The sequence below is a fragment of the Silene latifolia genome, chromosome 9, assembly GCF_048544455.1.
Source record: "Silene latifolia isolate original U9 population chromosome 9, ASM4854445v1, whole genome shotgun sequence".
Lineage (NCBI taxonomy): Eukaryota > Viridiplantae > Streptophyta > Magnoliopsida > Caryophyllales > Caryophyllaceae > Silene > Silene latifolia.
Genome location: NC_133534.1, coordinates 20,372,669 through 20,399,608, shown reverse-complemented (window position 1 = coordinate 20,399,608; position 26,940 = coordinate 20,372,669).

Genomic DNA, 26,940 nt, shown 5'->3' with positions numbered 1-26,940 from the left:
TTTCTGTTTCCGTACTCGATTAAGACGGATTTGCATTTTCAATAAAGGATAATAACTGTATTTTCTCTTTCAATGAAATGATTTATGGCAAAGCAGTTTCCATGAATGGAATTCACATCTTAGATCAAACAACAGAAGTATTACACATGAATAATAAGAAATTAAAGGTTGGTGACAAAGATCAAACCTATCTATGGCATTGTTGAATGGGACACATAAATGAGAAACGCGTAAAGAAACTCGTCGATAATGGGACTATCCCTGCATTCGAATTTTCTACATATGGCACGTGTGAATCATGTCTCATTGGCAAAATGACTCGAATTTCCTTCAAAGGTGTTGGAATGCGCGCTAGTGACCTATTAGGACTCATACATACTGATGTTTGTGGACCTATGTCAATTACCGCTAGAAATGGCTATAGATATTTTAATCACTTTCACGGTCGATTTGAGTAGATACGGATATGTCTACTTAATGAAGCATAAAAGTGAGTCCTTTGAGAAATTCAAGGAATACCAGAACAGGGTTGAAAACCAACTGGGTAGAAAGGTTAAAGCACTCCGTTCAGATCGGGGTGGCGAATATCTTTCAAATGAGTTTGATCAACACCTTAAAGACTGTGGAATCGTTCTACAGTTAACTCCACCTGGAACACCTCAATTAAATGGTGTGTCCGAACGGAGAAATCGAACCTTACTGGATATGGTTCGATCCATGATGAGTCACACGGTAGTGCCTGATTCATTATGGGGTTATGCTCTTTTGTCAGCTGCTCTTATACTTAACCGAAATCCGACTAAAGCTGTCGACAAGACTCCATATAAAATGTGGAAGGGAACGGTCCCCAACTTGTCCTTTATTCGGGTTTGGGGCTGCGAGGCTTATGTTAAGTAGAGACACGAGGATAAGCTCGGCCCGCGATCGGTCAAGACATACTTTATAGGTTATCCAAAAGGGACATTTGGTCATTACTTCTATTCGCCTACCGAACATCGAGTTTTTGTTGCGGCTAGTGCGACGTTCTTAGAGAAATAATTTCTCGAGAACAAGACGAGTAATAGAACCTTCGAGCTGTCGGAGATTCCAGAACCAACAACCGAGGAACAGATATAGGAAGTTGTTCCTCCAACTGATGATACGGTTAATATTCCTGAGGAACCTAGGAGGTCGAGTAGAGTCTTTCATCCTCCGGACAGATACATTGGTATGGTCGAGGAGAATGACGTTTTACTCCTAGAGAGTAATGAACCCGCTACCTATAAAGGTGCCATGACCTGTTCCGACTCAAAGCTATGGCTTGAAGCCATGCAATCCGAGATGGACTCCATGTATGAGAATAACGTATGGGATCTAGTTGATTTACCTAATAAGGTATAACCTCTACAGTGCAAATGTCTTTACAAGATAAAGCATTCTGTAGACAGGCAACCAGATACCTATAAGGCACGACTTGTGGCAAAAGGTTTCATTCAAGTGCAAGGATTGCATTATGGTGAGATTTTTGCACCTGTAGTCATGCTACGTTCCATTCGGATAATCTTAGCGATTGCCGCATTTCATGACTATGAAATTTGGCAATTGGATGTGAAAACCGTCTTCTTAAACGGTTATTTGGAGGAAGAGTTGTACATGGTGCAACCCGAAGGTTTCATAGATCCTGAACATCCTAAGAAAGTATGCAAGCTTAAGCGTAAATATGATAAGCATGGAGGGCACGTTATTTCCATGAGCATTAAATGTGTACCTGAGTTATAATAGTTGATTTTTGGCTCTTAACCTAATTCTTTTCCCAATCTTGCCTCTCATCTCAACAAAACATAAAACCTAAAAATTAATCAGTGATTTTTGGATCGATTCTAGCAAAATCAAAAGGGCATATCTCATATCGTCTTGGGTGCAACTGATAGGCGAATATCAACTTTGATCTTGTTCATAGGCTGTATTTGCTAGGATCGAAGGTTATTTCTTCATCCTCTTTAATTTTGTTTATGTAATTTTATTTTATGACTAGTGATCATCTTTATAAAATTCGTTATAATCCTTAAAGTTAAAGGGATGCATACAGATAAATCCCACATCATCACCTTCCTTAATTCTCACTTGGTGGTAGCCTTGCCTTATATCAATCTTAGAGAACAACTTGGCTCCACTAAGCTCATCCTAGATATCATCAAGCCTAGGTATATGAAACCTATACTTGATGGTAATGTTGTTGATGGCTCTACTATCCGCGCACATCCTCCACGTTCTATCTTTTTTGGGCACCAAGAGAGTCGGGACGGCACATGGACTAAGGGATTACCTCACAAAGCCTTTGTTCATAAGCTCTCCAGTTTGATGTTGTAGCTCTTGAGTGGCCTTAGGATCACTTCTATAGGCAGCCTTATTGGGTAATGTAGCACCGGGAATGAAATCAATTTGTTGCTCAATGCCTCTAAGAGGAGGCAGCCCACTTGGAAGTTCATTTGGAAACACATCTTCATAGGATTTGATAAGCTCTTGGACCTCGTTAAGAAGTGACATTTTCTGCTCCCCAAACACATCTTTTGCAACGAGAACATAGACATCCTCTTCACCCTTCAACTCTTGTATCATTTCAGCCTCATTGATCAACAATACCTTTCTTGAACGCTCAAGCATGGAGGGTAGTGTGGTCTACTTAAGGGCTGGTGGTAGGGGTGTTAGGATGACGTTTTTCTTGCCAAACTTGAAGGTGTAGGTGTTTTCCTTCCTATGATGCACCAAATATCTATCAAACCCGGCCCCCAAGACCTACCAAGTAGAAGATGGGAAGCATCCATAGGTTGAACATCACAAAGAGCCTCATCCGAATAGTTCTTGCCAATGGAGAAGGACACTAGGCATTTCTTATCCACTCTAACTTCTGCCCCCTTGTTGAGCCACCTCAATTTATAAGGATTAGGGTGGTCTTGTGTAGACAAAGAAAGCTTCTCAATGAGGGTGCTAGAAGCCACATTAGAACAACTCCTTTCATCAATGATAAGATTTCAAACCCTTCCCTTAATGGTGCACCTAGACCTAAAGATTTATTGTCTTTTGTCCATCTCCAAGGGTTGGGGTTGGGTATGCATCACCCTCTAAGTAACTAAGCTCAAACCCGCATCCGGCATAACCACCATTTCAGTCTCCTCTTGCTCCTTTTCTCCCTCATCATCACCACGAACAAGGACTTCATCATTACCCCCAATAAACCACCTATAAACTACTAAGAGCTCTCTTGGTTTGACACTCCTTATCAAAGTGACCATAACCTTGGCATTGATAACATTTTTTGAGGGGAACGGTCCTTCTTTGTAGTGTTTCGTGTGCCTTGCCTTTGTCAAGTGTAGGGATTTTGGTTTGAGGAGTAGGGTCACCAATTTTGACTCCAATGGGGGGGGGGGGTGTAGGTGGAGGTTTTGGGGTGGTAGCATTTCCGTTGTCCATTTTCTCAACCCTTAGAGCCAAATTTACGGCCTCATCAAAGGACGAGAGTGGATGCATTCGAACTCTATTGGCAATTTTGTCATCCAAACCCTCGGCAAACTTAGCAATCTTTTGTTCGGACTTTTCATTGATCTCACATTGCAAGGTAAGTTGTTCAAAGTCTCTAAGGTAGGATTCAATAAGTCGTTGGTCTTATTTAAGTTGGGTGAGTCTAATGAACATGTCTTGGGTTTAGTCTCTAGACACAAACTTCTCCTTGAGCTTCTTTTTCCGTTTTACCCAAGATTTAATAGGTTTCTTACCATCTTCTTTTTCCGTTTTACCCAAGATTTAATAGGTTTCTTACCATCCCTTCTTCTCTGATTTTTCAAGTTCTCATGCCAAAGAGAAGCATAGCCGTTGAGTTTCAAGATTACAACTTTAGAAGCCTTATTATCAGAATATCCTTTAAACTCAAAGACTCTTTCGATGGTTCTAATCTAATCTAACAAATCCTCCGGGTCTAAATTACCAAGAAAGTCGGGAATTTCTTCCTTTAAGTCCTTGACATGCTCTCCTTGGAATGCCTCGGCCATGGTGTCCTCTGAATTTAAATAAGCCTCCTCATGGACACCTTGGCCTCTTCCTCCTCCCACGAGGCCATGACCTCTGCCCCTGCCACGGTTTGGTGGTGGTCTTCTTCCTCGTGATGGTAGAGTTGGAATGTTGGCCATCAAAACATTTAGAGCATCCATCATGCATGGCATCAACATTTCCAGCTAGTTGGTCTATCTTTTGTTCAATTCCGGCTAATCTCTCTTCACTCATGGTTGTTTTTTGTGTTTTTGTTGTAGTTACGGTAATAATGAACTCACAAAGAGAGGCTTTCCCAAGACTAACGCAAGATAGAACTCGTGTTAAAACCTGGCTCTTGGTACCAATTTGAACTAAAACTCAATGCTTTAAGAAAAGTGCGAATTAAACATACAAATTGTCCGTTAAAAGTGACTGAAATTGAGTAAATCGGATATAACTTGAATCAAGCACTAAGCCAAGTTTCAACTCTAAGAAAAGATCAAAGCACAAAGTAAAGGATTCACTCAACTCCAAGCACTTAGTAAGGGAGGGTTTTCTAGCACTAAGCAAAGAATGAAAGTAGAAAATCAATGTTTTCAAACTTGTGTTTTTAATCAAGACAATCTGAATGTTTGCATTAGGTTTGCTTGGTTTATATAGACCAAAGCAATACAATCTTGACCGTCTAAAATTCATCTAAGGGCCACAAAATGGCCTGCAAAATGAGACAAGGAAAACGGCTCAAAACCCTTACAAGATCTGAATACAAAGCTGAAATAATAAAGCATAAAGTAATAAGACAACCCTCTTTGCTTGCTTGCTGTTGATTATTTATGTAAAGGTTGGACTTCTTATGTTACATTTTCTGACCCCAACTGATGTATGAAGATTCCCAAGACGCTCCACAAGAGTCCCCTAGAGCTTGCTTGATCAAAAAAGAAAGATTGAAAGCAATATATGCTCTTGTTCTTAAAACGTGCTAATTCGGATAGACAAAAAGTGCCCTTAAGCTACTTTTTGATTCACTCGATTTTAGGGCTAATAATGCTAGACAAAGTTGTTCAATTTTCTCTAAAATGTCCAGATTAGCTGTTACTTTCATGACTTAGGCCGAAGAGGAAGCTTTTGACCTCAAATTTGATGATAGTCTAAAACCGGGTGAATGACTGCTTGTTTGTGTGATTTTTATTGCAGTTGTTTGTGGAATAAATATTATGAGACATAACTATTATTCATTTTCGTAGCCGAAATGATGACTTCATGATTATAGATCATCAATTATGGTAATCATACCTAATCATAAATTACAATTCATAGTTTTTACGAGTATCTAATTTCGAGTGCAAGCGTAATTTTGGGACGTGCTATGAATTTTGTGGGCATCAAACGTGGCGGTTCAGTTCAAAGCCATTAGTAGGGGGTCGGGTAAACTTTGATGTTATCTCACTTTCTCACTTTATCTAATCAATGTGTTTGTTCATTTACGTCGCTCTTGACTTTAATATAGTATATTAGTTTATAACTAATTCAAACAAAGTAGGTATAGACGTATAGTGTTAATTTATATCTTTTGTTTTAAACTAAAAGAGATCTAATGACACAGATTGCCTATTGAATTACTCTATTTATAAGAAATAATTAAACAAATATGATGTCATGACAAACCCCTTTTCCTGAACAAAACTATACATTAGCGTCCAATAAACAGGTACACCGTACACATAAACGTTTCGTGAATTTCACGGGTACAAGAACGTGTAATAAATAAATAAATATAAATATATATTTGAGGCTTTTTTCGAGCGACGTGGTAGTCTCCAACTTTTTTAAAACACTTAATTAAATTTTAAAATTAATTACTTACAATTTTTCTATTAGAGTTAGGAAATCATTAATCATGTACAATTTTCCTATTAGAATTAGAAAATTATTTTTTAATATTTGTGCACTTATTATTTTAAAATTACTTTTTTCAACTTTTCTATTAGAATTAGAAGATTAATTCTTAATATTCCAGTTTATTTATATATATGAAAAATTCGATATACTATAGAAAAAAAAACTTAGATATATACATAATCTCCAATTTTATACGCATTATTCAATATGATAATTCACAACATAAAATGTCTGTAAGCTCAATTTTTTTTAAACACTTAAAATAAAATTAAAAATTAACATAAAGAATAATATAAAAATAATGTTTATGTTTAATAAAAATTAACTTATATATAAAATAATATTGAAATAGTGTTTAATACTGTAATTATCTAAACATCATATTTTAAATATTATATCAATAACTTAATAATAGTTTCAAGTCTTTGTAATTAATCTAAGTGACTTAATTTTGTTTATTACTAACTACTATCGAGAATGCAAATGAATTCCATAGAAATTCTATCATTCTAAAAAATTTTTAAACGACCTGATTGCTTCCTATGAGAAGCTGAAATGGATCATTATCCGATCCATTCATTTTGTATTTTATGATTATGAGAGCAAGCATGCCCATTTTATTTCATCATAATAATTTCTCGACCCTCGCTGAAATTTTGCTATAATTGCGTATTTGCCTAAATCATTCTAACATCTAGATTTGCACAAATTTCTTGGGATATCCAACCTCTACTACACACGTAGTAATATACTCTGTATTAAACAATAGTTTTTCTAAGGAAGTTTACTTCAAAGGTACACGATAAGTTAGCTTAGAAAAAAAACGTTTGGCATTCCTCACGTCCCATCATTTATTTATCCTTTTAATTTCTATGAGGAATATATTAATCAATGTAAAAAAATTATTGGTACGGAGATAGACCTGGCAAACGAGCTAATCGGGTTAGGTTCGGGTCGGGACAAATCAGGTTTTCAAGAATTTGGTTCGAAATGGGTCGGGTTGGATAAGTGGTGGAGTTAGGGGGGATAGCAGGGGCGAGGGCGGTCGAAAATTTCATTGTTATAGTTAAAATTTTCCAACTTTTTTCGAGTTTACCTTAAACCATTACCCATTCGACCCCTACTGAGATTTTTCGCCCCCGTTGGGGTTAATATCTGGCTCCGCCACTAGGTCGGGTTGTTTCAGGTTCAAGTCATTTTCGGATAGGTTATTATCACACTATTTAGAGATAGCAGTCAGTTCCAACAATAAATATTATAACCCCTGTTTTTTCCTCATATTCATTAGTCACCATGCTTATATTGACCTAATAATAAAAATTAAGTTATTTTACTAAATATTTTATTACTAAATGATTAATATGTAAATAAAAATCATCTCAAAGAAGGAGTGCACGCACATAAAAAAAATATTTGGCGAAAGATCGGTGTCGCTAATGGAAATAGAATGATTTTCAACTCTAAAATCAAATTCACACAAAGATAACATAGCGATACGTAATATACATAAAAAGAAAACATAATCAATCAAAAACTTTGGTTAAACCAATACTCCCTCAAATCCAATCCAAACTGCCCATTTGCTTTTGGGTGGTCTTCGAGGCGACACTTTGACCGCGTTTTTCTTCCTTTGTATATAATTTTTTTTTTTGCAAAAAATATAATTTATGAAAGATATTTTCATAATACAACTAAATATGTAAATTTTATCGTTCAAAGTTTTATATTTTTCTGTGGATTAACGGTCAAACTTCAAAGTTTGACCTCCAAAAAGTAAGTGGGTAGTTTGGATTGGATTGGAGGGAGTATTATTTATTAGTAAAATTTGCACAAATAGTTACACAACACAAGTAAAGTACTATGTATCTTATCGGTAGTATAGTTTAGGAAAATAATATCATAAGCCATATCATATATCTCATATTAGTTCATCTTCGACTCTTCTTTGTAATAAAGACATGAAACAAGTAAAAAATAACGTAAATAGATACAGAATATAATGCTTTTGATGAGATCCCTCAAAATAATCATATAGTTTGAAAAAGAATAAATAAAAGTAAGACAGATATAGGTTAATTATCATCTTTATCATCTTTTCACATACCGCACACTAATATGTTTTAATTATTATTTTATTACCCTGCAAAAACCAAATGAGTTTTTTACCTCAACTTTTTGCCTTTTTATTACTGTGAATTAATTTCTTCTAATTTGACAAAATTTCATTAGGTTTCGATTCAAATTGGGCCTTCATGACCACTTGGACGGATTTTTCTCTCTCCCGTTTGTGGATAAATAAATGTTTTCTTAATTACGTTTCTTTATATGTTGACATGCGTTTATGTGTTCAAACTGTAAAGCCAATTGGATTTTTTTTTTCGGTTTGATCAAATAGAAAAAGATCTTAAAAATATTATCAAACGACATTTCAAGGAAATTTTACCATAAACAATTTCAAGTTTACACTACATTTTCATAAATATTCCAAGTTTTAACAACCCACGCGATTGCACGGGACATAAGGTCAACTTGAATGGTAAGTAATACACTAGCTCAAAAGGGGCCTCTAAATGATCTCGGGCAATCCAACCAATACACACCAAAAGAGCAGACGGCTACATTCATTTTGTGCCATGGGGAATCAGGAGGGGCGTAATAGTTTGGGTTAACAGGTGTTTGAGGTCAGGTTTTAAGAGTGTTGGCAATAGACCAAGAAGAGCAAAGAAAATGAATAGAAGAAAGTCATTGCGGGTCCAAGGGGTTTAACACTGAGTTAACCAAAACCACCAAATGATTAAGAAGAAAAGATCAGAGTAAATCAAGGCGAGTTGAAGTGATTAAGGTTTTAAAAGAGTCTAAGATGAAGGTCAAATTAAAGGAGTAGAAGGTAAGCTGGAGCTGACAAAATGAGGGACAGACCCACACAATATGGATGATGCTCTTATAATGATGGTGGCACAAGCTAAAGAAGGCGAAATAGGCAAACCTCTAGAGGAGAGACTAACGTTATGTGGGAGTATACCCCCACCAAGCAAGCTACAAGAAAAGAAAATTACGATGCTTGGTACATGTAGAACACAATCATTTAAGGTTGGCCATGAAAAGAAGGGTAAGGTGAGGGTAAGAGCACTCTTTAGAATAAGAGAAGCTTAAGGAGAAACTTTTAAAATAGCACCGAGAGTTGATATAACAGTCACAATAGGGTTAAAAAGAAATTGAGTGACAATAATATTTTGATGATGAAAAAAGAGCACATTAAACTCATTGTCAGAAATATTTCAAGAGACATTGACAATAATAAAGATATGAACACATGGTTAAGTTGGGGAGGATAGGTCCAAAAAGAAGGGATCTAGGAGGCTTAAGGGTATAACGGATGATTGTATCTATATTAGTTGTTTATCATATTTAAAATTCAAAGATCAAAAGAGAAGAGGCGTGTACATGTTGTATGTAACACATGCAATGTTAAACGAATTAAAATACAAATGGATTCTCATATTTTGTTTTGTTTTATCAATTAAAACTCTCCAAACTACTATCTAAGGGAAAGATATGTGTTATCCAATAAGTGTCAATTAGTTTAGCATTAACTACTATCTAAGCAATTTTATTGTTAATCAAATATGTTAGCATTAAAATTGATCTATAGTCCCCTTTACACAATAAAGCCTAAAACATCCTTACGCATTTTACATTTATTTAGACAATTATTTTAGAATCCGTGCAACGCACGGGCAACACACTAGTTTAATAATAGGGGAAGGATAGATGATTGGGTCTAAAAACTTTAACGTAAAAAGAAAGATTTTAAATGTTCTTGGATAATACGTTATTTTTTGACTTTGACCATAAGTGATTTTTAGGGTAGGTTTTACAACTTAATTATTACACTAAGGGTGATCGTGAGAATTTTGAAGAAAAATTAGAAAATGGTAAGAATTTCGAAAAAGTGATATATCCGTCACAAATGGTAACCCGTCACAAGGGAGACTAATTGTTTCTCTATAGAAATAAAATTTTATTCATTTCTTGAGTGATGTGAATATGATTCATAATAGTGATGCTCAAGTTTCTTATCATCTTTTTAAAAACACGAATTCATTTTAGACCGTTAAGTTTACGATCAATTCTTTTCATAATTAGTGGTTTATTTAATATCAACTATAGTGTCTATTTTATACTCCCTCCCATCCAAACCAAAGGTTACATTTGACTTTATTACGCTTGCCGAGGCGCGTTTTGCAACGTGAATATCTTTAGTTACACATTATTAAAAATTATAAAATCTTGATATTCTTATAGCATTCATGACGATGAATTAAACAAGAACTCGCATGACTATGTTTTCTCTTATACATTACTCGTAATACCAAAGATTCTCTACAATCATGAATAGTACCAAAAAGTCAAATGTAACCTTTGGTTTGGATGGGAGGGAGTAGGTGTTAAGACGGTCTCGAATGACTCCTTCGAGAAAACCATGTACGATGGTTTATAAGACAAACCAACAAATCTAAATCTAAATTGTTTGTAAAAATGTCACTCAGAAGTGAAAACGCAATACCACATATTCACATAATATTTACTCATTATCGTTGATTCCTCGTTGTTTTGTATTAGTGTATACCACCTTCCTAGTGGCTAGTGTGAATGATCGCCAAGTTGGCAAAGGGAAATTGTTTCCTTTAGTTGGTATGACTTTTTTTTACGGAAATTTTTCATGGTACCCTCGAACTTTGGCAAATTACACATGATACCCCTCATTTTAAGTTTCTACATATGGTACCCTTGTGTTTACTTTTTCCTTTTTCAGAATACCCTTAGCAACTCTCCGTCATAACACCGTTAGTTCACAACTTCTAATCACTTTACCTCTTCCTTTTACCCATAACTATTCTTCATCTTCTTACTTTATATTCACTCATCCCATCTGCCACCACCAACACTACCACCGCATCACCACCACCACCATTAAACTCCGACAACCACCCCTCGCCATTGATGGGAGTAACATGCCCCCATCTTCCTGTGAAAACGCATTCCTCTAAATTCCTCCTACTTTCAAATCATCACATATTCATCATTTTCCCCATATTTCTTCAATTGATAAACTAATTAGCAAAAATCTTGCGATTTCAAGTACAGAGAAACCAATTGGAAGCCATGGATTTAGAAGCAAATTCGAGCAAGTCCTTCACATCAGAGATAAAAGCATGTTTTGGTAAGCATGCTTGAAATTAAAACCGATGGTGGTAGTATGGTGCTGGACTGGGTGACGGTGCGGGTCCCACTGATGGTGGCGATGGCGGTGGTGGGTCCCACTGATGGTGTAGGTCCAGTTGATGATGGGCTGATTGCGAGTGGGTGATTGAATAAGGAGCAGACGTACTTGATTCGGTTAAGTCGTTTAGGGGTTTGAAATCATCAGATAATTGTGGCGGAGGTGGTAGCTTAGTAAATGATAATACTGGTGTCGGACTCATTTAGCAGTGAACATGGATGAGAGATTGGAAAACACGTAATTGGATCTGCATTTGTATAAGAATGCGGAGACTCTTGGGTAAACACGGCTTTGAATTGTTAAGAATAAAGAGGCTATAAATCGGGGTCAATTTTTTGACATTTTCGTAGCAGAGAGAACGTGGACAAGATGTATGGCTAGTGAAAAAATCTAGACAATCTCATTTTAATTGTTCAGTTTCAGCACCCGCATAAACACAATCTTTACAATTGAAGGTTTTCATTATCAAGTGTTAATTAGAGTTTATCGAATATTGATCTGCATTTATCGAATAAACCAAGAGGATGAAGATGTGTTATAGGTAAAAAGCAAGAGTTAAAGTGTTTAGAAGATGTAAACTAACGGCGTCATGACGGAAAGTCTGTTAAGGGTATTCTGGGAAAGAAAAAAGTAAATACAAGGGTACCATAGGTAGAAACTTAAAATGAGGGGTACCATGTGTAATTTGCCAAAATTCGAGGGTACCATGGGAAATTTCCGTTTTTTTTATCAACCTAAGATCTAAGGTGCTTTTAAGGTACCTTTTTTTTTTAAAAAATGGTTGAAAACCCTCAAATTTGAGGTGCTTTTTAAGGTACTTCTTTTTGTTTGGTCGGAAAACCAAGTGTGCAGCACTATTGCTCGTTATTTAAAATCACAAAATCTCATTTAAGACGGCACGTATCCGTCACTTTGGAGTGACGGATACCATTTCCTCTCACAAATGACCCAACTAGAGGAGAGATGGAAGCACATGGGGGTGCCCCCACCTTGTCCCCCCTATCCGTTTTGTGAGTGGCATTACCCGTCACTTGCTCCGACCCGTCTTCAGCAAGACTAACTGATTTAAAATTAACAACTTCATCAGTACATTAACAACTTCATCAATACATTATTACACATGCTGTTCATATTACTTTAATTTTAATTGCATTTTTCTATTCTCATTTTCTTTTTACGGATCAAATATTTTACTTGTTAGTTTGATTGTCAAATATGTGCAACGAAAAATATACTTCATTCATTATACTTTTACCGTTCACCTTTCTATTTAAGGATGATTTCAGAAAAAAAAAATGTAAAACTATCAACTATGCCCTTCAAACTAAAGAAGAATATGGATAACCTATTGAGGTGGAGATTGGAGATGCGAGTTGCTAAGTATTTTAGGAGTAACATTGGAATTTATAATTTTTTCTTGCCAAATTTAGTATGAGGACAATATTTTTAGAGGGAAAAGTGCATCCTCTGTCCCCATTTTGTGTCCCATTACCTCTCCTAGTGACACAATAACACTTTCATATACTCCCTCCCATCCACTCTTTTCTTCCCATTTGAAGTGGGCACGGAGATTAAGGGTGGGGAGTATAATATTGATAAAAATATGAGTGGGGTTTGGTAATTGGAGAGATGTATGAATAATTAGGATTAAATATTAATAAAGTAGATGGGTGTGGTTTGGTTATTGGAGATAGGTAGGAATAATTAGAATTAAATATTAATAAAGGATATGGTGGGGTTTGATGAGTGGAGAGAGGTAGAAGTATAATATTAATAAAATTTTATTCAAAAAGGAAAGGGGAAGAAAACCTGAATAATCCGTTTTAGGAAATAGGGAAGAAAAGAGTGGATGAGAGGGAGTATAATATTACCATTTTTATTATTTCAAGTGTGATTGTAGATACCTTATTTCTACACCTCCCGCAAGCCACCCGGTTATGATTGGGCCGCATGTTTGGTACATGGAACGATTTATAACAATTCGTAAAATTACCGTCAAGTGATAGCTCAAATACTTATGTCTACCCCTTGGTCGTCATTTACGCGCCGTTACGGTCGTTTTGACAGTAATTAGAGTACATTTGGAGTCCGGGTCAAAAACCGTCTTCATTTTCTAATAAACCGTTTAAAATGCCGAGTCAGAATGTTATGGAATATTCCGGATATTTCTATTCTATATTTTAATCTTTTAATCTTTTGCCAAAATATATCCCGAAATTATATTTTAAACAATAAGGAAGTTGAGATCTACCGCAATTCCATAAACAGAAAAGCGGAAAATCTATCTTCCGCATGAGGAAACTTCTGGGGAAAGGACGTAGCGCCTGTTGCGCCTCTTCCAAGAGCCGTAGTGGCTGCTGCGCCTCTTCCCCAGCTCGTTTTTGCGTATTTTAAGATCTTTTAGAGATTTGTTTCCAAAGTTTTACCGAAACCCTAATTCCTCCGTGTGATTAGTATAAATAGGGACCTTCCACCACAAAGAAAAGGTTCCATAGCGACGGAAAACTCCGTCGCAAATATGCCAATCCCGTCGCAAAAACAGAACTTGCAACGGATTTAACCCGTCGCTTTATTTCGTCGCAAAATTTGGTTTTGCGACGGGAATTCCGTTGCAACTAAATATCCGCGACGGATCAAAGCGTCGCAGAAACCCGTCGCAAAAGAGGGTCTTGCGACGGAAATTCCGTCGCCATTCACTGTTCATGGGAGGCCACGTGGACACAATGGTCAACCAAAAAGTCAATATCTGCGACGGAAAATCCGTCGCAGTTCACTGTTCATACAGGCCACGTAGGCATAGTGGTCAACCATAAAGTCAATATTTGCGACGGAAATTCCGTCGCAGAACACTATTCATGTAAAGCCACATGTCCCCAAAGTCAACCAGAAAGTCAACATTTGCGACGGAAAATCCGTCGCAAATTGCGTCGCAGGGCAGAATGAACCAAAGGGTTTACAGCGCTTTTCCAGCTCCCCCATTGCTTTGAAAGCACTTACATATACTCCCGGTTTCCTACAAACATACAGAAAATCCAGCAATTGACAAATTCACAACTCGTTCAAGACGAGATTTCCAAACAACGTCTTCGCATTCACTTAAAATAAAAGGTTTACAACCGTTTAGTACAATAATTGTTCAACAAAGAAAGCTAAATAAGTCCATAAACTACGGGGTAGGAGATCAACTAACAACTACTAATCAATACACGTGAGTAGGAGTAGGCCTAGCATTGTCGCCACCATCATCATCAAAGTCATTTCTAGCTTGAGATACACCTCCGGGGTTACAAGTTTGAGTGGTGAAACCTTGTTGGCTCAAGAACTCCTCTATTGCCGCAAGCCTTTGAGATTGTTCGGCCTCGACTTGCTTTAGTCGGGCATTCTCTTTTGCGACTCTACCAACAAAACCCGGAGTATGAGGAGTAGAAAAGAGGTTACCAGTCCAGCGGCGGTGGTGCTCCCAAATTTGTGGTGCTGCATTTCCCGCGCCAAGTACTCTACCTTTCTTATCAAACCCTCCATGTTCTTCAATATAAATTTCATTATCATCAATGTTCTCGACCCCTTGACTCTGAAGCTCAGTTTTCTTTGAGATGATTTTACCTTATATCAATAAAAAACGAAAGATTAGATACCATCTACTAAATAATCATGATTGAAAAAATGAGTTAAAAATTAAATAATTATAGTAACTTACGAAGAGTTGACCAGTTTTTTTGGATAACCATCCTTTTGTGCTATGCTTCCTTGTCTTCTCCAACAAGTGCAAAGCGGACGGAATATCTCCTTTCCCATCTTTATCAATTTACAATTTTGATACTTGTTAAATATAATTACTAACTTTAAATAAAGTTAAAGAAAAAAAAGGTAATAAATTAAAAAAGGAAGTGAAGAAATTACCATTGAGTCCATATATTGCAAAGTGCTTTTTCGACCCATTACGTGAGTAGCCAACGCCTTCCCTTTCTCGTCACTTCCCGACCTACGATTGGCCGAATTCTGCTCCGATCTTTCCGTGAAACTAGGATCTTCAAGTGGTCTATTCTTCAATTGACGGTGCAACTCAACATTAATCCAATCCGGCTTTTCATGCTCTTCCTTATGATATGCTCGATAAATCATTTGCCGTAAACGGGTCTTCATGGCATCTTCCCAAGCCTTCTTAACCTTTGCCTTGTCGCGGGGATCGTAACTAACACGCCACTGTTCAATAAACAATAAAGTTAGAAAATAAACTTTATTGTAAATAAATATAAAATAAATGAATAAAGTACCTAATATTAAATTAAATGACAATTGCTAATACCTCAAACCAATTCCACCAATCCTTCTTTAGAGTAGATGACGCCAATTTCCAATTAGAAGCATGTTCTTTGTAGTTGCATCCAATAGTATTCGATATCAAGTTCACAACTTTTTCATCACTGAACCTGAAAAAAAAAGAATGAAAATAATATATATATATATATATATATATATATATATATATATATATATATATATATATATATATATATATATATATATAGAGAGAGAGAGAGAGAGAGAGAGAGAGAGAGAGAGAGAAGAGATCAACTAAGGCCATTAGATATATTAAGTCCATAAGTCCTAATGTGGGCGGTTGGATCAAGCAAACCAATGGCCAAGATTTCGCAGTCAAACCCCACTAAACTAATATTTTTGATTTACCTCTCTCCTCTTACCCACTAATATATATATATATATATATATATATAGAGAGAGAGAGAGAGAGAGAGAAGAGATCAACTAAGGCCATTAGATATATTAAGTCCATAAGTCCTAATGTGGGCGGTTGGATCAAGCAAACCAATGGCCAAGATTTCGCAGTCAAACCCCACTAAACTAATATTTTTGATTTACCTCTCTCCTCTTACCCACTAACCCATGCATGCTACATTGTTTGTCCATCAGTCCATGATCATTTCCCTCCTCATTTTCTAGGCAATTCAAAACAACTTGCGGGTACTTTTCCCTCTATTTCCTGTCATTTCGTCTTCCTTTTCTTTCTTCACATTGCTGATAACTCAATTTTCATCACTACCAATTAACTCCATACTAACAAACGCCATTTTCATCACTACAAATTAATCCCAACTCGCCTGCAAACTCGCCTGTCTCCATTTTTTTATAAGGTATTTTTTCCATTCCTTATTTAGTGATTTGTAGTTTGTTTTTTGTTAATTATTGCCTTTGTTAAACTATCATAAAAAGAGTTCATTTGATTTTTCAATCTTCAATTATGGGTTTGCTGATGTTGATTTGTTCAATTGTTAATTATGGTTGTGCAGATCAAATTCGAGGTCATTTGATAATTAACAATGGTTTTTGCCAAGAAAAATGCCAAGAAATCTTCCAAGAAATCAATCGAAGGTAAAAATCTCGTCTTGTTGGTATAACTCTTATAGAATGATGTGTAACTTCAATTAAATATCTGTATAACTCTAATCCCAATTGTTTGTCATCTACAGATGGATGTTGTAGAAAGTATTGACACGGGAGTTGATATCCAGGTTAAAAGTTTTGATTTTGATTTATACGTTACTAGATGTCTAACTCTGCTTAGTAGATGTATAACTTTAGTACTCAATATGTATAACTCTGGTTACTTAATGTAAAACTCTGGTTACTAGATGTATAACTTTAGTACGCAATATGTATAACTCTGGTTACTATATGTCAAACTTTAATTGTTATATGTATAACTATACTTTTAATTAGTTTCCATGCATAGAGTTATACAATATATGCTTACAGTTATACAATTTATACCTGAATTTATACAATGTATAGCTAGAGTTATGCATTGTATGGCCAGAGTTATACTGTATATGCTTACAGTTATACATTGTATGGCCAGAATTATACATTATATGGCCAGAGTTATATTTTTTATTGCTAGAGTTATACATTTTATTGCAGTCATTTGTTGTATAACTCTGATTACATGTTGAATAACTTCTGCTGTCATAATGTATAACTGGAGTTATACAATATATGGCCAGAGTTATACATTGTATGGCCAGAGTTATACATTATATGGCCAGAGTTATACTTTATATTGCTAGAGTTATACATTCTATTGCAGTTATTTGTTGTATAACTCTGATTACATGTTGAATAACTTCTGCTGTCATAATGTATAACTGGAGTTATACAATATATGGCCAGAGTTATACATTGTATGGCTAGAGTTATACATTACATGGCCAGAGTTATACTTTCTATTGCTAGAGTTATATATTCTATTGCAGTCATTTGTTGTATAACTCTGATTACATGTTGAATAACTTCTGATGTCATAATGTATAACTGGAGTTATACAATATTTGCCTAGAGTTGTACATTTTATTCCTGGAGTTATACAATATATGCCTAGAGTTATACAGTATATGCCTATAGTTATACAGTATATACTTGAAGTTATACATTTTAATAATAGAGTTATTTATAACTGTTGTCATTTGTTGTATAACTCTGATTACATTTTGAATAACTTTTGCTGTCAGAATGTATAACTCTTGATATTTTCTGATTAACTCTATTATCAGAATGTGTAACTTTACTTATATTTTGTATAACTCTGACTATCTATTGTATTACTTTAATTCACAGTATGTCTACTTCTTTGTTCCAAATATCTCTAATTGCAACTACAGTATGTCTAATTTTGTGTGTTGTCCTTGCTTTTCCCCAGATGGTTGAGGCCAAGCCAAGGGTAAAGAGGGTGCATGAAATCACGGTTTCGTGTCGACCTCAAAGACTTGTCTCTCTCATCGAAAAGCTTAATGAGGATCAGGTGTCCGCTGTTAAGAAAATTGGGTTTGGTGGCCTTTTGGAGCTCAAGATTAGCAGCTTCCCACTTGCAAACGTTCGCCTGTTCTTGGAATCCTTCTCTGACGGATCATATGTGTTCAGGGCTTCGCGGAAGAAGGAGTTTATGATCAGTAAGCATGACGTGCATGATTGTTTCTTGTTACCTTTTCGACCCAACCCTCTCCCTTTGGTGCCTGTGAGCTCGCAGAAGGGGTCCAACGATCCCGAGAATAAGGAGCTGAAGGACAAATGGCGGCAAGCGTACGGGGTGGCCAAAGGGAATAGTGCAATACCCTTAGGGAAAGTTCACAAGCAACTTCTGAAGTACGAGGAGGCGGACGATCAATTTTGCCGGCTATTTGTTTTGTTCTGTATGTCTTCATTCCTCGCACCCACCCCAAACAATGGGATAGATTGGAAGTCTGTTAAGGGTCAGAGAAGATCCTAAAGCCATCCCGCATTTTGACTGGTGCTCTTATATTTTGGACATGATGGTGAAAGCGGGTCGGGGCTGTAAAAAAAGGGGTAACAATGTTGAACGGGTGTATCCCCTTCCTCATGATAAGCTACTTTCAGCGATATGATTACAAGGGTAAGCCGTGCCGCCATGATCTACCTTTGATTAAGCATTGGGATGAAACTTCGCTTGTAGAGAGGGTAAAATTTGAGGTGGGTCAAGGGGGATTGGGTACTTTAACCTTGTCTAAGACCAGGTATCCGAGGTGCCTTCAAGACCCCTCTTATGGAAGAAGTGTGGACAGTTGCAGCCTCAGCGACCCGCGTGAACCCAAACTACTGTTGCTATCGGGCCCCCACCCCTCTCTCTCTCAACTTCCGAGAAGAAGTTCATTCGAGATAGAACTACCGCGGTGTCGAGGATGACCAGGAATTGAAAGCTAGGGCTGTCGATGTAAGTGCAAACTATTATATATTTCTGCAGATGGATTCTGTTTCAGCTGAACGTACCCATCTATTATAATATAACTAACTTACTGTACTTCTTGAATGCAGGGTACCCACGAGCTTTATCTACAAATGCAAAGGAACACTATTGTGTTGTATTCATGGTATGCAGATGCAACCGCACGGATCAAAGCTGTAACTAGTGATCCGACGGGCCTAAATCCTAGTCAGGCCTCTCAATAATTCTTTGAGGGTGAAAAGATTCAAAAGTACGTCGCTGAAGCAGAACAAATTGCAGAAAGGCTGAAGTTTTCTGTGGGTAACGCTCCTGCATTTGGAGAGGTAGTTACTGAGCCTCCCAAAAAATCTGACGAAATCGATGCATCTACGCGTCAAATAAGTGAAGTTCTGTCTAGTCTCGCCAATGATGGGGGTGGCAGTGGTTGTAACCCCCGTGTTGAGCCGCGTCGAGAGTCCGTCAGAGCCGACACGCCAACGAAATCAGTTGCAGTTTCATGGTCAAAGATTATGGAGGAAGTGGGAGGTGATACAGTAGTTTCTAAGCCGTTGTCACCTGCTAGCCCAGGGTTAGAGGATCAAGTTGTGTGCTCCCCCGTCCCAAATGTCAGAGAACTGTTGTTGGAGGTGAATTACACCGAGGAGGAAATTGACCAAACTTTGGGACGGTCAAAGGACGATGAGGCTCGCCTCTGGGATGGTGAAGAGGGGCATGAGCACGTTCATGGGGAGGGATTGAAAGAAAATGCTGAAAATGTTGGAAGATTGTCAGACATTGACCATGAAAGAGCAGCAGACATTGTAGGCCAAGCTGACGGACGGTCAGAGGTTGCTGAATCTCGGCTCGTGGTAGGTGATGAGGTGCATGAGCAAGTTCATGGGGAGGGATTTCAAGAAAATGTTGAAAGATTGTGAGACAATCAACCGTCAGATAAGGAGATGGAAAAATCTACGGTCCCAGAATTGGGTTTGGAAACACAAGAATTGATGGAGTGTTTGTTTTCTACTGCTGAAATGAAGGAAGCTTTATATGGACTTCCAGCGTACGGGAGTGGTCCTGGTGGCGAGGTAAGTTTGTTAATTTGCGCTTAATACTTTTTATACAATCGTTTTTTTTTTTGTTTATTGGTCGTGTATAACTCTAAGTTGATAAAGTATAACCTTGTTGAAACTCATGTTGAGGCCTTGTAACTGTAGTGCCACTGCAACGGCCGGTTGGTACAACTCTTAACCAGTATATAACTACAGTTATACAATATATGACTAGAGTTATACAATATAAGCTTTGGAGTTATACATTAGATAGCTGGAGGTATATCTAGAGTTATACCTGGAGTTATACATTATAGTGTATATGCTTACAGTTATACATTTTATGGTCAGAGTTATACATTGTATGACTAGAGTTATACATTTTATGGCCAGAGTTATACGATTGGTGTTTAATTTTGTTATTTTTCATTCAGGCCACTGTTAAAAAGGATGTAATTGAGAATGTTGAACAACATTCTAACAATGGGGGTGTAAACGTAGATGTTGTCGAGGGTGCGGAGATCACCCCGGGGAATCCTTCAACGGAATGTACTAGAAATGAAATCCCTCTGACTTTCATGAGCACGGCAGATGTGAATGAGGCATTTGCCGGGGTTGAGGAGCGAACGATTGGTGCTACCAAAGAAGGTTTGGTAGTTGAAATCACTGGTGCTAGGGTTGAGCCGGTTGCACCACTCCCACCCCCTATTTATGTGCCGCGATGTGACATGATCCACCATCCTTTCTTACTGCATTCAACTGCCCCCCTTTCGTGTATGGACATTGTACCTGAGAACCTAGGTTGTTCTGAGGATTGCGGGGCACCCGAACCTGACCAGCACGTATGCTCACAGTGGTTGCGATTTAACAAGGAACGTTTCAGGACGGTGTTCAGGGTGAGGAAGGATGTAATGGATTATGTCTTTGATCAATTCCACGACCATAATAAATCGTAAGTAAAAGATAAGTTTTACCTATATTTCAATACGACAGTCAAAGAGGCCATGAATGCATTCCCTTGCTGCGTGTCTCAATTTTGCTAATCCTTTGTAGGGAACAATTGGTCACATATCCCTGTCCAAACTGCATAACGTGTATTGATCTCCAGTCGTTGATGCCCGGGGCTCAGATTGTGGCCAATGTCATCGACTGCTGGTCTATACTACTCAATCAGCTTACGCACGCGAACCGCGCAGCTGTTTCAAGTTCGCGCTGTTTCTTTGGCCTAGGTCACGCTGTAAGTGTGCTCGAACTCCGCAAGTTATTTTGTGACAAACTGTACGTAACTTGTGATACAAGCCGCCAACCCTCGTCTATCATTTTTATAGGACCTAGCAATTGCAATTTGGCAAGGCAGGAAGAAAAACTTGGTTGTTGATCATTCTGAAGGCTTTTGTTACTCGTGGGACATGTGGCAAGAGTCGTGTTCTAGTCCATTCCAACTGGACTCCGATATGGTGAGCTCAGATATCAATATAGAGACATCTACATACTGGAATTATACAATATTTTCCTAGAGTTTAACAATATATGCTCAGAGTTGTACAATATATGCTTTGGAGTTAGGCATGGAGTTTTACCTAGAGTAATACCTGGAGTTATACACTTCACTGTATATGCTTACAGTTAAAGATTTTATGGCTAGAGTTATACATCCTATGGCAAGAGTTATACAGTATATAACTTTAGCTTTCAGAATGACTAAAGTTATACGTTCTAGGGCTGAAGTTATACATTATTTGTCTAGAGTTATACAGTATATGCTTAGAGTTTTGATAAGTGGCTAACTTTACTCCATAACTCTAGGCATATAATGTATAATTTTAACCATAGAATGTATAACTCACTGCACATAAAGTACAACTGTAAGCATATACAGTATAATGTATAACTCCAGGCATCTGCTTACTGCACATAATGTACAACTGCAAGAATATACTGTATAACTCTAGAAATTGAATGTACAACTCTACACATACAATGTATAACTCTAACCATAGAATGTTTAACTTCAACTACGCACAATATGTATGCCTCTAATCTGCTAATTATGTTTCAAAACTCTTAGTTTTTTGGTGCATGTTTGTAGGTTTTCGTCCCGGTAAGCACTGGCGATGGAGATAATTACTCTTGCATTTGCATAAATTTCCTCTCTGAGCAGATCGAGTATCTTGATAACCGTTCTTACGAGGACGATCTTCTGAAATTACCATACGGAGGGATTGCGCGTATTACTGTAAGTCTTATAAAACTGGTGACTAGATAGATTATCAGCTCCATTTGTTTTATTAATTGGTCTTCCCCTTTTAAACGCCTTGCCTATCTTCCGCCAGGCTGTTGCAATGGGAAAGTATATGGCCTACAAAGGTCTCGACAAAGGCAAGAAAGTTGAAGGGTTTCCTTTTGTCAACATTAAATTCAATCGGGCGGGGAGCGGGACATACGCCAATGACGTGGTCTCATACGTCATGATTCATATGTTCTTTGCATCGTGGAGAGCCATTCGACTGTACCTTAGGGACTAAGGAAAGCAATGACCTCATGCGAGCGGAAATTGCTGCAACCCTTGTCCTCAGTGACATTAACTTGGACAGGGAAGAGGTGTTATCCAGGGTAAATGCTTTTAAGGAGCTTAAAGACCGTGAATTGGAGGAGGTGCGTGATAAACAGAGGATAGCCGGCAACACAAGTGGAAGGAAGAGAGGTGTTGGAATCCCCGGAGAGAACAGTTCTTCTAAACGACCTTGCTCTAAAGTCAGTTCAACCTATCAGACTCCACCCTCCAAAGTAGCCATGGGTCGGACGCCGTCTAGTCGGGCCCTCTCAGCTGTTAATAGCCGCTCCCGGGGTAAGGGCGATGGCCTTGGTTGCACCACATATTGCGGGGAACCAGACGCCGACCTTACAGTGGTCTCTAAGATGCTGAAGATGAACAAGGCATTAACTAGGGATATCCTGGTGTATCGCAAACAAGTGGCTGATTACGTTTTCCTTGATGACTACAAATTTCCAAATGAGTAAGCTGTCTAAAATCCTAATGTTTTATCATATTAAGTTTTATAAATATAGACACATTTCCATACTGGAATTCTACATTATTTTGCGTAGAGTTTTATAGTATATGTTCAGAGTTGTACAATATATAGTTTGGAGTTATACATTAGAGGCCTGGAGTTATACCTAGAGTCATAGATGGAGTTATATGTTTCATCACTGAAGTTATATATATCGTTAATGGAGTTACACATTCCTAAACTGCAGATATACATTTCATCAGTGAAGTTATGCAGTCATTCTAATAGCAGTTACCTTCCCATTTAGTATACGTTATAGCCTGATTAACACCTGTTGTCTGAACTACAGTGAACCACTTGTGAGTTACAGCCGGCACGGAACAATTAATAGGTTGCAAATGTTGTCTATGCTCCCTGAGACGCCAATGGATGAAAAAGTGATTGAGTGTTGGTCCTTGTTGCTTAATCGATTGGAGGCAGAGGATTCCGCGATTTTTCGTTCGTCTTTCTTCGGTATCCGTCATATGGTATGGTCCTAATTAATCCTTTAATATGTTATAAGAGTTGCACATACCCTCTTGAAAACTTTCACAGTGGAAAATATGTCTAAAGTTATACATACCCTCGCTGGAGTTAAACATTTTGTTTTGAGAAGTTATTAACAACCAGTTAGAACTTAGGCATTCTTCATTATGCTATAAGAGTTACTGTGCAACTCCAATGCACAACCCCTATAACTCCACTTGTATCCTCACACATATACTGCTACTTGAACAGGAAATAATCTTGAGCCTTGTACGAAACCCTGCCCAACAAACACCGGACACCGAAAGGTTGTACAATACGTGGGACGTCTTCCGAACCGACTGTGGGACAGATTTCACCTTGAAGGCTGATTTAATCTTCGTACACATTAAGATTGAAGCCCATTATGCATGTGTGTGTATCATCTTTAATTCTAGGACGATTGATCTTCTGGACAGTAAGTACTATTCAAGTCCGCGGCAATCGGAGATATGCAAAGCATGTCACGTTATTGTAAGTGGAATTAATTTGTAATTATGTTCAACTAAAAAGGGTTGTCACCGCTTTTACAATTTCACTTTTTGACGTTCTTGTCTCTGCCAGGCGAGCCTTATGAGCGACTACGTGGAGTCTAGGGACGACGAGAAGAATAGAGGGAAAGACATACCGGCGTTCCAGTTCCGTCAGATCTAGTTTGCCTGGCATCAGCAAACGATAAACGACACCGAGTCCGGCTTGTTCGCCATGATGCACATGTTAATGTACGAGGGTGATAGTTTTGGTCACGGTGATCTTGAGAGGAAGGTGAACCGTCGATATTTGGTGATCCAGTTGGCAGCAACGCTTGTCCTAGCTGACATGAACATCATCGGGAAAGGAGTTCTATCGAAGGTCAATGGTTTCATTGGCGAGAAATTATAGATCCTCAAGCAAGTAGAAGCCAGACGGAAAGCAGCGCGGAGAGGAGATAAAAAACCGGCGAAAAAGTAGAATGTATTTCCTTTGATTCTGTATTCTCTTCTTTTGCAACTCTAGTATGTTGTCAAGAAACTCCTTAACAACTTAGACAACTTTTTGGAATATATTGTTACTATATCATCTTGGTCAGTCATAATTAAAATCCAAGTTTTACAGATAAGTATTACAGTTATACACTCTGTGAAGTAAAGTTATACAAATTATGAAAAGGAGTTATACAAATCATGTCTGCAGTTATGAAAAAAAGGCAAAATTTATTAGACAGCTAAGAGTTATACAAAAAACATCAAGAGTTATACAAAATGTGTACAAGAGTTATACAACATATGACTGCAGTTATGTAAAAGGAAAATTTTATTAGACAGTTATGAGTTTTACAAAAAAAAAAAACAAGAGTTATACAAATTGGGTACAAGAGTTATACATTCTGTGAAGTACAGTTATCCATATATAGGTAAGAGTTTTACTTAAAGCCACTGAAATTATAATTCGTTCTTAAAGCCACTTTTAAATATTGGATATGTTGCCATGAACAGAAGTCATCAAAATAATGTAAAAGAGTTATACAACATTAGCTTGAAATTTCACACACCATATTACTGAAGTTATACAATCTGGAAGGTGCAACCCCCCTTCAAAATAGACAAAAGCTAGCTATTAAATACCCCTTCCGTCTCACCAGATTTTTTACCTTTTAAAGTAAAAAATATTGTAAATAATTTGTTGAGACGGAGGTATTTTTCTACTGCCTACTACTACAGCATGTTAAGTTTCTCTATTTTTCTTCTTCGTCGTCTTCGTCTTCTTCTTCTTCTTCTTCTTCTTCTTCTTCTTCTTCTTCTTCTTCTTCTTCTTCTTCTTCTTCTTCTTCTTCTTCTTCTTCTACTCCTTCGATGTCTTTGCTGAAGACGGTGGATGCTCGTAGAATGGGTTAGGTCGATTCCGTTTATCGTGGTGTGCCATTTGTTTACAGTTATTACACATGCGCTTTGGCTTAGAAGCCAAGGCAATGGCTTTAGCCTTAGCTGACACCATTCTTTTACCGCTGCCTTTGTTTTTCGATTGTTTTGGTGGAAGTATTGTTACCTCGTCATCAAGGCCGAGCAACCAAGGATTTGCTCAAATTCCTGTTGCTTTGTTAAATCCTTCTTGTACGGTAAAAGTTTCTCCTTGAACTCTCTAATTAACGAGCTTAAGTTCACAACTTCAGTCTCACTCGTGCCACGAAGTAAACCAATGGTTGCATGAACTTCTGACCACAACTTCACCATCGCAACTTCTTTTGCATCAGCGCTACTATTTGTTTCCATTTGTTCACCATCACATTCTGATAATCTGAATTGCAATGCATCCTTTCTCCATCTTGTAGAAACGTAATCAACTGGAATTGTCTTCATGCCGTTAGCCGACAAAATCCATACTATATGTCGGCACAGAAATCCCATCCTTTCAAACATCATACAGCTGCACTGTGTAGCCTGTGTCCCTGTAATCCAATTAAATTATGCCGTTAGTAGTCTTATACATATAATAATAAGAGTTAAACATTATCACGTAGAGTTATACATATGGCAACAAGAGTTATACATTCTGAAAGCTAAAGTTATTCAAACTCTAATCGAGTTATACTACAAATAGTCATAGTTCAAAGTGAAAAATTGAATAAATTCTAATGTTATTCTGAAAGTAGAGTTATACATATGGCAACAAGAGTTATACATTCTATAAGCTAAAGTTATTCAAACTCTAATCAGAGTTATACTACAAATAGCTGCAGTTCAGTGAAAAATTGAATAAATTCTAATGTTATTCTGAAAGTAGAGTTATACATATGGCAACAAGAGTTATACATTCTGCAAGTAGAGTTATGCATATAATAAGAAAAGTTATCAGAAAACTTAAGTTATTCAAAATGTTGTCAGATTTATACAGCAGATAACTGCAGTTCACTGAACAATTGTATAACTTCTATGTTCAGACAATGTAACTTTGGCACTATATCTAGTAACTTCAGTCAACTACCACATAAAGTTGATGCCAAAATGTTGTTACCTGGGTTGTACTCTACGTTGAAACTTTTCTGTCTGATTGAATCCTTTACGACAGTCACTTCAACTCCATCGACTTCAGCATAGCCGACACTCTTACATGTATCGATTGAGCAAATGACCTCTAGTTGGAATTCTCTGAAAACCTCACGGGTATAAACATTTGACGCATATTCCTCTATGGGTAAATGCGTCCCCGCTTCCGGTGTTGAGTGTCGGTTTTCATGGTCAAGTCTCTTCTGCGTATGTCGTTGATGGTCCATAGCGCTTTCAAAACGCATCCAAAACTCCACTAACGTACCTGACTTCTGCTCGAACTTCTTAAAAAAATTATTAGTGCTCTCTGATCTCTGGGTTGTCCTCATTACACCACCCATGTTCAAGTCCCTGCAATGTGCCA